We start from the raw sequence: 12,652 nt of genomic DNA, 5'->3' as shown, positions 1-12,652 counted from the left end.
GACTGTCATACAGATCCCACATAAAGTTCCAGCAAATTTTGCTCTACGCAATTCCCGATCAGCGGTCGTCGCATGTTCAAACCCCCCGAGTGTACTTCTGCCATGAAATCGCTTCTTATGAAAACCATTTGCCGTTCGGAGGCAACCTAGAACTTTAGGTCCCTTCATTTGCGTGAAAAGATCAACACGCACATTATGGATAACATGATTCTAAACTCGTTTTTTGCATGCATTCAAAAAACTAGCGAAAGGGCAGATAACTATTATAGGAGTATGTGTTGAAAGCCTGAAAGAATGTGTAATAGTTTTCAAATTTAGCAACTGTTAGGCCCGATTTCAGATGGCCTACTTAAGTATAGATTCTTGATTAGTTTCCACTATTCATTTTCAAATCATACATTTAGTCTGCACTTAAATGGCCAATTTTGCTATTTAAATATGAGATATGCGACCCTGTGTTTATACCAAACAACCAAGATTGATTGGTAGGTTATTTAATCAATCCCACCAAATCCCACCTAAAACAATCAGCTGTTCAGCAGAAAATGTAAACAAACAAGCAAATGCAACAACAATTTAAATTAATAAGCAGCAGTGCTGCCAATTGTTTGGCATATTTAAACAAAGTTGATCTGAAACCCAAGGAAAGCTAAATGGCATTTAAACAACAATCCACGATCAAGCTTAAGTGCCGTTTAAATATACATTTGAAATTGGCCCTTAGCCTACAACAGCCTTACTTTTGACGACAAAACTCAGCCTTAGGGAGCCTTTTCTTACTGACTTACTTTCTTTTTATTTCTATAACCAATTTACCAAGCTCAGGATGAAACAAACAGTAACTCCAAGCATTTTCGTTTTAAGAAGACCCGCTAAATAAGTCGCTTAATTTTAACCGGATTTGTTAAACTTTTTGAAAGATTTTGTTAAACTTTATTTTTCGGGCGCGGCAACACTGTTGCCCACCCCTGCTATATACATTTTCATACAAGGCAGGATTAAACAGTATTAAAAATATGCTGCAGAAACACAACAGCTGAGCTAAGGAGCAATGATATGCTATAACAGTATGTTTGAGATGGAATGGCATGGCATAGCAATGCATGAAATTTTTGAAAATGACATTTTAATAGATACGCTGGCAAGAAGTTAAGAAAATGTTTAAATTTATATTTTGTTACCTACTTTACCGATTTGAAATCTGAAAACTATACCTTTCATGAGCATGAAATGGTATTATAACTTTGGCCCGATATTTGTAAGTACCAGAATAAGAAGAGATAAACTCATGAAAATGTGTACTTAAGTATGTGACCAGAACATCGAGCTGAGCCGACTTAGGCTTATGGAAACCGAACTTCAGTTGGGTGGCTACTGGCTGAAATGGTTTTACAGATGGAAACTGGAAGCTGGCAACTAAGTTGCTATATTGGCAACTAAGTAAAGATTGTATACCTAAATATAAGATAAACTTCAAAGTATAGGGGGAGCTCGAGCCCCCCTGCCCCTACGTAGCGACGCCCATGTATAGTAGTGGTGTACTTGAAAATTAGAGAGTTCAACCTTTAAGCTAAATAATTCTTGCTTTAACCCCTAATCGATGTGACCATTTTCCAAAGTCAGCCCACCATTATTCACTCATAGTTGTGCTCAGAACCCGGTATGACTTATGTAGGAACTGCATCCGGTCATAATCGTTTAGGCTTCATGCCTGATTTTCTTGGAATTTGGTTTCTCTTGTTATTTTATTTTATGTGACTTGAAAATATTCTTCACTATAAGAAAATGTTGAAATTGGATTTCATTTGGGCTAACGAAAATGAGAACAGCGGGAAAATATCAACCAATATATTTCAACAAATTGTTAAATAAGTATATTTACATTTTGTGTTTTGTCTATCTGGATATACAGTAATGCATGTGAATGAATTGTTAAAATAAACATAGTAGTGCCAACCCAGCACATTTGCCAGACAATTTCTGATATCAGACAAGTCGGAATAAAAAGTTGACTATTTAGACAAGTCTTACCGGGTTCGTACAGATTTCTGGGCGAAATGTCTAGAGAATTTTATTTATTTCCCTATCCAATATGTTTGATCGAATTATGTCCGATTTCGGACATACACGTTTGATAATTCTTATTTTCCATGATTATTTGGTCAGACATCCGTTAGATATCCGTCAGAATCGCCGGTAATTAAGTCAGAATTTCCCACGTTGTGTCGGTTAGACATCCTATCAACCTCTCCGTACGCTTCTCTGACTGATATCGACCAAAATCATATAGATTTCTGACTTTTTTGCCGACGAGTCTGACGGATATCTAACAGATTTATGGCAATTTTGCTAGCTGGGATCATGTTTCTTAAAAAATTATAAAATTCAGTAAAATTTGTTCGTATTTCAAAATATTTGTAAGAAATACATATTATTGCTCTTCGCCGTGTACGGACGTGTTTATTTAAGCTCTGTGCTTTTCGAATTGTTTTCTACTAATTTACATAATAGTGAAATACAAATATTTTCTCAAATAAAATAAACAATTTAGCTAAACACGGTTGGCTTCTCAAAGAAATAAAATAAACAAAAAACAATTAACAATTTGTCTTAGAGACTGTTAGCTGCGCTAATAATTTTATTTATTCGTCTATCAATTTTTCGTTGCTTCGTTCGATATGCCTTGTTTTTGTGGTCATCGAGTTGAGCGCGCTCAAAGCAGTGTGCAATGTGATAAGTGCAAAAAAGTCTACCACATGCAGTGCGTTGTTGGTACATTGGCTGCTGATTTGGATTATTTTAAAAATCCAGATCAAGTTTATATTTGTGGTGATTGCGCTGTTGCTCATCATGAAGAGTGTATTTCTCCAAATAATGCTGTCGCAGAACAGCTACAACAACAGTATGCACCGCAATACAATAATGTAACTGATAAAGAGCAAAATAATGTTTTATCATTTATTCTTGCTGAACTCAAAAGTCTGCGAGCAGAGCAAGAAAGTGCAGTTGCTGGTATTCACTCCCTGCAAGCTGACAAAAACAAATTACTTGGCGAGTTAGAAATAGTGCGCTCTGAACTCGCTAATTTCCATAAGCTCTTCGATGAAGGTTTTGCTGGTTCACTTGCTTCGCTCACGTCTGAGCTCAAAGAACTGCGCCGTAGTGTTAGCAAAAATGCAAATAAGGGTAAAGCTAATAACAACAAGAAAGGTAAAGCTAATAACAACAAGCAAGTCATATCTGATGATCAGCCAAACTCTGCTGTAACTGCTGCTAAAAGTGTTGTTAGTGCAACGAACACTACATCTGGTCCTGCTGTTGAAGCCGCTACTCTCGCTAGTGCTCACACTTATGCTGGTGCTGCTAGTTTGTCTTGCGCTCATTCGCTTTTGGCGCCTTGTTCTTCACAAAGGGCGTCGACGTCGGCCGCCGCTGTTACTGCTTCTGTGTCGAATGCCTCTGCCGAGAACGAAGTAAATGCACCCAGTGGGAATGCTGGCGTAAACGTAGTTAATGCACCCAGTGGGAATGCTGTCGTAAATTCAATTAGAAATCTGAGCAATCCTATTGTGGTTGGTTCGAGTGATAACCTTGAACTTCAGGTTGCTCCTAAAATGATGTGGCTGCATCTGTCGTCTTTTTCCTCAAACGTGACGAATGCTGATATTATCGCCTATGTTTCGAAGCACGCTGAAATCAACCCTAAGTTTGTGGTGTGCTATGCCCTCGTTAAGCGGGATGTTGATATTCAAGAGTTGGTTAAAGTTAGTTTTAAACTTGGCGTGCCGCTCTCCTTCTACGATAAGGTAGTTAACGCCAGCATCTGGCCTACGAATGTTCAGATACGGCCGTTTCGTTCTTTTCGCAAGGACGGGCCACCTCAACACGGGATTTAGTAAATACACATTCTCACAAAGGTCTTAAAATTTACTTTCAAAATGTATCAGGCCTAAGAACCAAATCCGACTCACTCTTTATGATGAGTTCAAACCTGGATTATGATATCTTTGTAATAGTTGAGACTTGGCTTAATGATACCTTTATGGATGGTGAATTCTTCGATGAAAATTTATATTGCGTTTTTCGTAAAGATCGCGACGCATTAAAAACTGGTCTGTCTAGAGGAGGAGGCGTTTTAATTGCGGTTCGACGAAAATTTCGTGCGACTTTGGTGCCTATGCCGAATACTGATTCCCTATTGGATATTCTCTGCATTTCTGTTCATGGAGTCTCTAAACTTTTAATTTGTGCTTCTTATATACCTCCTTCTAGTAGCGACTTACTTTATAAAGAGCATGTTGATAATATTTTAGCCTTAGCATCTAGTCATGAAAATGTTTGCGTAATTGGCGACTTCAACCTCAGTAATTTAGAGTGGTCTACTTTTGACAATAGTAGGGGGCTTCTTCCAAAGTCTTCAAATTCGTTTGCTGAAACATATTTGTGTGACGGGTTTTCAAGATGTGACCTTAGTCAGATCAACAGTTTTAATAACAGTCTTCATAGAATATTGGATCTCGTATTTTTAAGTGATAACATGAATTTTTGCCTCCAGGAATGTTTAGACCCTTTGTCCAATCCTGGTCCGCATCATGTTCCGCTGGTTCTTCATTTGGAATTTTATGAGTTTAATACTTACGTAGAGGATACAATTTCCAAGTTTTGTTTTAAGAATTATGATGTTGATGTGGTTAATGCGGCAATTGACTCTATTGATTGGGATACGCTATTTACTGAGGTTGATGCTACCGGTTGTTTCAATATTCTTAAGTATAATCTAAGTTGTATTTGTAGTGAGCACATTCCTAAAGTAAAGAAAAAAGTTTACAAAATTCCTTGGTTCACGAAGGAGTTGAAAAAACTTAAGAATTTGAGAAACAAGTTTTTCAAAAAATTTAAAAATTCAAGGTTTCCTTTTTACAAAGAAATGTATTTAAAATATTTGAACGAGTTTAAATCATTGAGTAAAGTCTTGAAGCAGAATTATATAAGAAAATTCGAAGAGGATATTAAACTGAATCCGAAAGCTTTTTGGCGTTTTGTGAAGTCTAAAAAATCGTGTTCGAGTATTCCCTCTGCTGTATTTTATAAAGATACACAAGCTGATTCAGCATTAGTAGCTGCAAATCTCTTTGCGGATTTTTTCAGCTCGAATTTTGAGGCTGACTCTAATTTGAGTAGTAGTGATTTTTACAGTGGGTTTGGTGCTAGTGGTTCCGCGCTAAACTTTGGGGCTCTTGAAATCTCTTTAGACGATGTTGAACTGGGGATTCGTCAAATCAAACTGTCGTCGCAGACTGATGTTGATGGTTTGTCGTCTCACCTTTTTAAGAATTGTTCAGCTCTCGCCTACCCAATATGGCTGCTTTTTAATAAGTCTCTTGAGCAAGGCGTTTTCATTGATGCGTGGAAAATCTCCCTTATTACGCCAATTTTTAAATCGGGCAATAAAAATGATATCACCAATTATCGTCCTATTTCCAAAATTTCAACTGTCTCAAAACTTTTTGAATGTATAATAAATAATAAAATTTTCTTTTCCATTAGTCGTCTCATCTCAGTAGATCAGCATGGTTTCATGTCGGGGAGATCAACTACTTCTAATTTAGCAGTTTTCTCCGAATACTGCATTGAAGCTTTTAGTAACCGGGCCCAAGTTGACACCGTGTATACTGATTTTTCGAAAGCGTTTGATAAAGTTAACCATCGTATATTGTTATCGAAGTTACAGAGTTTTGGCTTCCACTCAAGTTTTTTAAGCTGGATCAAATCGTATCTCTCAAATCGATCTTGTTCAGTTGTAGTTGACGGGGTGTCGTCGTACTCTTTCATTGCTTCTTCAGGCGTTCCTCAGGGAAGCATTTTAGGGCCTATTCTTTTTGTGATTTTCATCAATGATATTACTAGTTGCTTTAAATTTTCAAAATTTCTTTTGTATGCTGATGACATGAAGATTTTTAGTAGTATTACGTGTTCCGCTGACTCGTTGAAGCTTCAGAGTGATCTAGACAATGTTGTAGCTTGGTGCCAGAAAAATATGCTTCCCTTAAATATTAAAAAATGCTCCCATGTCTCCTATTCCAAATCCCGTTCTCCTATCCCTACTTCATATTATATTGCAGGCTCACAACTAAGCATTGTTTCCAAAATCACTGATCTTGGGGTGGTCTTTGACTCGAAGTTCTCATTTCAAAGCCATCTTAATTATACTTTATCTAAGTCTTACTCTATGCTGGCCTTTGTCAGACGTTTCAGCTCAGATTTCTCGGATCCGTATACTTTAAAAACACTTTTCACCTCACTGGTGCGCTCGCGGCTTGAATATGCTGTTATCATTTGGCGTCCGTATTATTCCTGTCATATAAGTCGATTGGAGAGAGTGCAAAAAGTCTTTATTAAGTACGCTCTGCGCCCCCTTCATTTTGAACTTCCTGTTCCGGCTTATGAATCTAGATGTATGCTTATTGATCTCAAGACATTAAATTGTAGGAGAACCTTCCTATCTCTCACTTTCATTTTTAATTTAATATCCGGGGTGGTTGACTGCCCCTTTTTACTTGAACGCATATTTTTTCTTATTCCTAATATTTGTTTAAGGAATCATGCCACATTTTACGTTGGGCTAGCGAGGACCAATTATGCGGCTAATGCTCCTATTGTTAGAGCTCTTAAAGAGTTTAACTTGCTCCCAAATTCTTCAATTTTGGACTTCTCCTTCTGTGAAAAAAGATTTAAAATGCTACTAAATGACCTGTTAAATTAGTTGGTAGTCTATCTTAACCTGTAACTAGTCTGTAAGAGATGTAATAATTTCAAGACTAAATAAATAAATAAATAAATAAATAGGCAATATTGCAGTGTTAGTAAAAGGGACATCACCGAAGGTAAGGCAGAGAGTATTGTCAAATTTTACGGTTATGCCCAAGGTGTATTAAACAAGGTGTGATTGACAACTCAGGTAGGCACTCTTTCAAGGTACTGTTGTGCCAAAAAATATAAGCAAGCGATTCAAAATTCATAATAGCCCAGTAAAATTAGACTATTTCTTAAAATAGAATTTGTAACAGCATTTTTTGATGCAGTTTACTTCAATTTGACAAGTAGATCATGGATCCACAGTCTTTTTTTTGCGGTATGCAAACTTATTTTACATTTTTCGTAAAAAATGGTTAAACAAAAATATGTAGAGAACTTAATTTTCCACATTTATTGTATAGAAGGTTTTTTAAAAATAGCATTTTTTATTGTAAGAAATTAGCAAAAACTGCACAAAAATTTTACATTGTCACGGGTTTCGGCATTTTTTGACAATTTCAGTTGAAAATACATATGTATGTAGCATATTGAAATTCCAAAGTTGTAAAGAGTTGCATTCTTCTTCTTTCTTAAATACCCAATGTTTTTTTGTACGACGCTTAGATCACGGCAGGGAACGTGCCAAACATAGCGATTAGCCCGGTAAAATTAGATAAATTTGGTAGGAAAATTAAAAAAAAAAAATGTGGATGCCCTTTCTTGATGCAGTTTAGTTCTATTTGACACGTGGATCATGGATCCAGTATCGCTCCTTTGGCAACATTCCGATCTTGGATTTTATTTTTTGGCTTTTTGCGATTTGCAAGCTTATTTTGCATTTCTCGTAAAAAATGGTTAACCCAAATTGTCCCAGATTAATTTTTTTTTAGATTTTTTTGATTTCTTCTATATAAAGGGTAAAAGTAACGTTAAAGTAACGGAAAACATATGACTAAAACTTTGGGAGTAGTATAGTTCTTCCGATATCGGCCGTTGCCATATGGCAACACGGAGCGTATTCCAGATGGATTGTTAGAGTACAGTATTTGGTTAAAATATGAAATAATAGAAACATATGGTACGTACAAAGCGGATGGAGAAGTTAATTTTTAGTATGAAAAGTAGCAAAACATTTTAAACATAAACCCACATCACATTTTGCACAGGCCTATAGTTTTACATTCTTCACCAGCACAACGACTTTTTTTTCAATTTGAATGGGCAAGTAGTTTAGTCCATCAAAATCAAGTGTCGTAATTCGGCGACCACTTACTAACTCCATTTCACACTGTCATTTTAACTGTGCAGTTCAAATGTCATTGGAGATATACAAGCAGAAAACATTTCAAGGGAGAATTATAAACCAACAAACAAACACCGTATCCGATGTAATATTCGAACCTCTCCAGATGCTGTACGGAAAACATGAGAAGACCCCTGGAAAAAACCCCAACGCGAAGATACATCCCCACGCCGCAGAAACCAAGAAAATGAAAATAACGGATTTCTATCTGCCGGCACAAGCAAGCAACTTAATACCACCTACCTGCTAAATAACGGAACATGCACCGAAAAAAAGCACCTACCTGCGAGATAATGAAATAAAAGCGGACGCACTTAGATGGGTATGCATGACCTAATGACAGTTAAAACAGATAGTAACATGAATACATAAAAGCGGAAGGAAACACGAACTATTCAGAACGAAAAATGACACTGAAGATGGCACAACGCCGAAACCGGTTTGTATCCAAACCAAGTTTGACAAGGGATGACGGAAAATCGTTCCACAATACATCACCTTCATCTGCTTTCATTACTGGGGAAATCACGTTAAAAAAAAGCGCCGAAAATCTGTACCGCAACGGTGGTTTGGAAATGAGTTTTGCGGCGCATCCCGTACACCGTTATGTTTATCGCGTTCCTGGCTGTGATCTAAGCATCGTACACAAAAAAAATGAGGGCACAAAAGCTGTAGAGAATAAAATACTCTACAATATTGGAATTTCAATATGCTATGTATTTTCAACAGAAATTATCAAGAAATTGCGAAAACCATAAAATAGTAAAATGTTTTTGCTAATATTTTACAATAAAACATGTTAGTTTTAAATTACCTTCTATATAAAAAGTATTAAATTCTCTCCATATTTGTATTTAACCCAAATTGTCCCCGTGTTGCCACATAGCAACGAAAAACACATCATGTTTAAGAGGGTGTAAAACAAAAACCGCTTACTTCAAAATGCTTATATGTACGTTAACTAATTGCTAAAAGTTGTACTTTTCGAAACGCTTACGCTTCCGTCAGATCCTTGCTGTCTATCGAGTGTAGTACAAGTGTGTTCTTTGAGCAAAATTAGACGTGGCAGAAAACCATTAAAATGTCATATATGAAGAAGTAAGCATGAATTTATAGAAAGTGTTTTCTTTATTTCCAAAATGTGACAGTGATACAAAATTAGTTAAAACATTAGTGACTCTATTGGTAACAAGCAACAATAAAAAACAATCGTGCATGCTATATAATTTAAGTGTTTTTTAAGTCCGTTGCCATATGGCAACACGGGGTCAATTTGGGCTGGCGAACATTTCAAAAAAGGAACAGTAGCATATTGAAATTCCAAATTTTTAAAAAACCTTGGCCAGTTTGTGTGACATTTTACAAGGGTAAGTTCACACCTCCNCCAGCAACTGTCTACATTCACCAATATTTCCACCTACGACAATTCACCAAGGAAAGGCCAACATAGTTCAATGTAGAAGCTCATAGCTCACACACATAGCACAAAGCTCGATTTGGTGTTTAATGCATGTCCTCCCCGGCAGAACTGCTTCCACTTTTTCGCCAGCTTTGCGTCCGTAGGAAACGATAAAAAACTTATATAGCACGCTTTCCTTTTGTTTTCACTATTACACTTTGCCACTGCACACTTCATTTTGCTTTTTAATGTCTTAATAATTGTTTAGAGCCACGCAGAAATATTCAATAAGGCAGCCAAACTCCTCCTCGTACAGCATAATGGGCGGCGTTTGAACATATTGGAAAACATGGAGATATACAAGCAGAAAACATTTCAAGGGAGAATTATAAACGAACAAACAAACACCGTATCCGATGTAATATTCGAACCACTCAAGATGCTGTACGAAAAATATGAGAAGACCCCTGAAAAAGACGTCAACGCGAAGATACATACCTACGCCGCAGAGACCAAGAAAATTAAAATAACGTATTTCTATCTGCCGGCACAAGCAAGCAACCTAATAGCTGCTAAATAACGGAACATAAACCGACGCAATCACGCAAACTGAACTGTTCCTCTTTTGAAATGTAGTTTTATTACAATGGATACAAAAAAGATCTGGTGGACAAAATTAGAATGGACTCGAAACGGAAAAGGAAGGACAAGAAAGGAAAACAACGATACAGCTTGGGCAGTGTTAACTTACACGGGTAAAATGTCATACAAACTGGCCAAGGTTTTTTTAAAATCCAACATTCGCACATCGTTCAGAACCAGGAACAACGTCGGAAGGATACTGAACAATAGCACACACGAAGAGGACTCTCTAGACAGGGTGTGTACAAATTAACGTGTGAATCCAAGTGTAGCTAAATAGGGCAAACTGGCCGTAAGATTAAAACAAGATTCCGCGAACATATAAGAGACTACAATAAGAGAACACAAAAACCAAGCGTCACACCAGAATCAAACTTCGCAAATCATATGTTCGAAAATAAATGTACACCAATGAAAATTAATAAGGCAGCCAAACTCCTCCACGAACAGCATTAAGGACGGCGTTTGAAAATATTGGAAAACATGGAGATAGACAAGCAAAAAACTTTTCAAGGGAGAATTATAAACGAACAAACAAACACCGTATCCGATGTAATATTCGAACCTCTCAAGATGCTGTACGGAAAACATGAGAAGACCCCTGGAAAAAACCCCAACGCGAAGATACATACCCACGCCGCAGAAACCAAGAAAATGAAAATAACGGATTTCTATCTTCCGGCACAAGCAAGCAACCTAATACCACCTACCTGCTAAATAGCGGAACATACACCGAAAAAAAGCACCTACCCGCGAGATAATGAAACAAAAGCGGACGCACTTAGATGGGTATGCATGACCTAATAACAGTTAAAACAGATAGTAACACGAATACATAAAAGCGGAAGGAAACACGAACTATTCAGAACGAAAAATTACACTCAAGATGGCACAACGCCGAAACTGGCTTGTCTCCAAACCAAATTTGACAAGGGATGACGGAAAATCGTTCCACAATACATCGTACTCCTACCCTTAGCCCAGTAAGATTCGACTTTTTCTTAAAAAAAAATTGTAACAGCAATTGTTTGATGCAGTTTACTTCTATTTGACACGTAGATCATGGATCCACAGTCTTGCCCCTAAATTTCATTTGGGAACATTGCCCCATCTTGGATTTAAGTTTTTTTGGGTTTTTTTCAATTTGCAAACTTATTTTGCATTTTTCGTAAAAAATGGGTATATAGAAATATGTAGAGAATTTAATTTCCCACACTTAATACATAAAAGGTTTTTTCAAAATAGTATTTTTTATTGTAAAAAATTAGCAAAAACTGCAAAAAATTTACATTTCCACGGTTTTCGCCATTTTTTGACAATTTCTGTTGAAAATACATAGCATATTGGAATTCAAAAGTTGTAGAGAATTTCATTCCTCACAACTTGTATTTCTACATTTGTTTTGTATGACGCTTAGATCACGGCCTGGACCGTGCGAAACATAGCGATTAACCCAGAAAAATTAGTTAAATTTGGTAGGAAAATTAAAAAAAGAAAATTGTAACAGCGATTTTTTGATGCAGTTTACTTCTATTTAACAGGTAGATCATGGATCCACAGTCTCGCCCCTAAATTTCATTTGGCAACATTCCCCCATATTGGATTTTATTTTTTTGGGGTTTTTGCGATTTGCAAGCTAATTTTTCATTTTTCATAAAAAATGGTTAAATACATATACATATGTAGATTTTCCACATATGTTAGTTTTCCACATTTGTTATGTAGAAGGTTTTTTAAAAATAGCATTTTTTATTGTAAAAAATTAGCAAAAACTACGAAAAAATTTTACATTGTCACCGTTTTTGCAATTTTTTGACAATTTCTGTTGAAAATACATAGCATATTGAAATTCCAAGGTTGTAGAGAATTTCATTCTCCAAAACTTTTGTGCCTACCTTTTTTTGTACGACGCTTAGATCACGGCCGGGAATGCGGTAAGCATAGCAATGTACGGGATGCGCCGTAAAACTCATTGCCACACCAGCGCTGAGGTAGAGTTTTTCGCCGCGTTTTTTTTTTAACGTGTTTTCTACAGTAGGCCCAATCCACGGGCAACGTTTTTATACCCGAGCGCACTTGTGCACAAGGGTATTATAACTTTGTTCACATAACGGTTGTTTGTAACAGGCAAAAGGAATCGAGATAGATATAGACAAATGTATACATAAATCATCAGAATGAAAAGGGAAATCGATTAAGCGGTGACTGTCTGTCCGTCCGTCCGTCCGTCCTTCTGTGCACACGATAACTCGAGTAAAAATTGAGATATCTTAACGAAACTTAGTACGTGGACTTCTTTTGGGCATAGGACGGATGGTATTGAAAATGGGCGAAATCGGACAATAACCACGCCTACCTCCCATATAACGGTAATTTTCAGAAATACGAAAAGTGCGATATTTTAGTAACTACTGAAGATAATTCACTCAAAATTGATATTTACAATGAGTTTTAGACGAAAAATAAGAATATTAAAAAATTTTGGCAAATGGGCGTAGCCACGCCTACTTATG

General features: G+C 36.7%; 1 pseudogene; it reads right to left on the bottom strand.

Moving 5' to 3' along the window:
• Positions 1-4,674: 4,674 nt before the first annotated feature.
• LOC108359175 (uncharacterized) overlaps positions 4,675-12,652 on the bottom strand; it is a 19,649-nt pseudogene continuing 11,671 nt past the window's right edge.

Source organism: Rhagoletis zephyria, unplaced genomic scaffold, assembly GCF_001687245.7.
Source record: "Rhagoletis zephyria isolate East Lansing unplaced genomic scaffold, Rhagoletis_zephyria_1.1 Rzeph_scaffold_00352, whole genome shotgun sequence".
NCBI classification, from domain to species: Eukaryota; Metazoa; Arthropoda; class Insecta; order Diptera; family Tephritidae; genus Rhagoletis; species Rhagoletis zephyria.
This window is presented reverse-complemented; position numbering and strand designations above follow the sequence as displayed.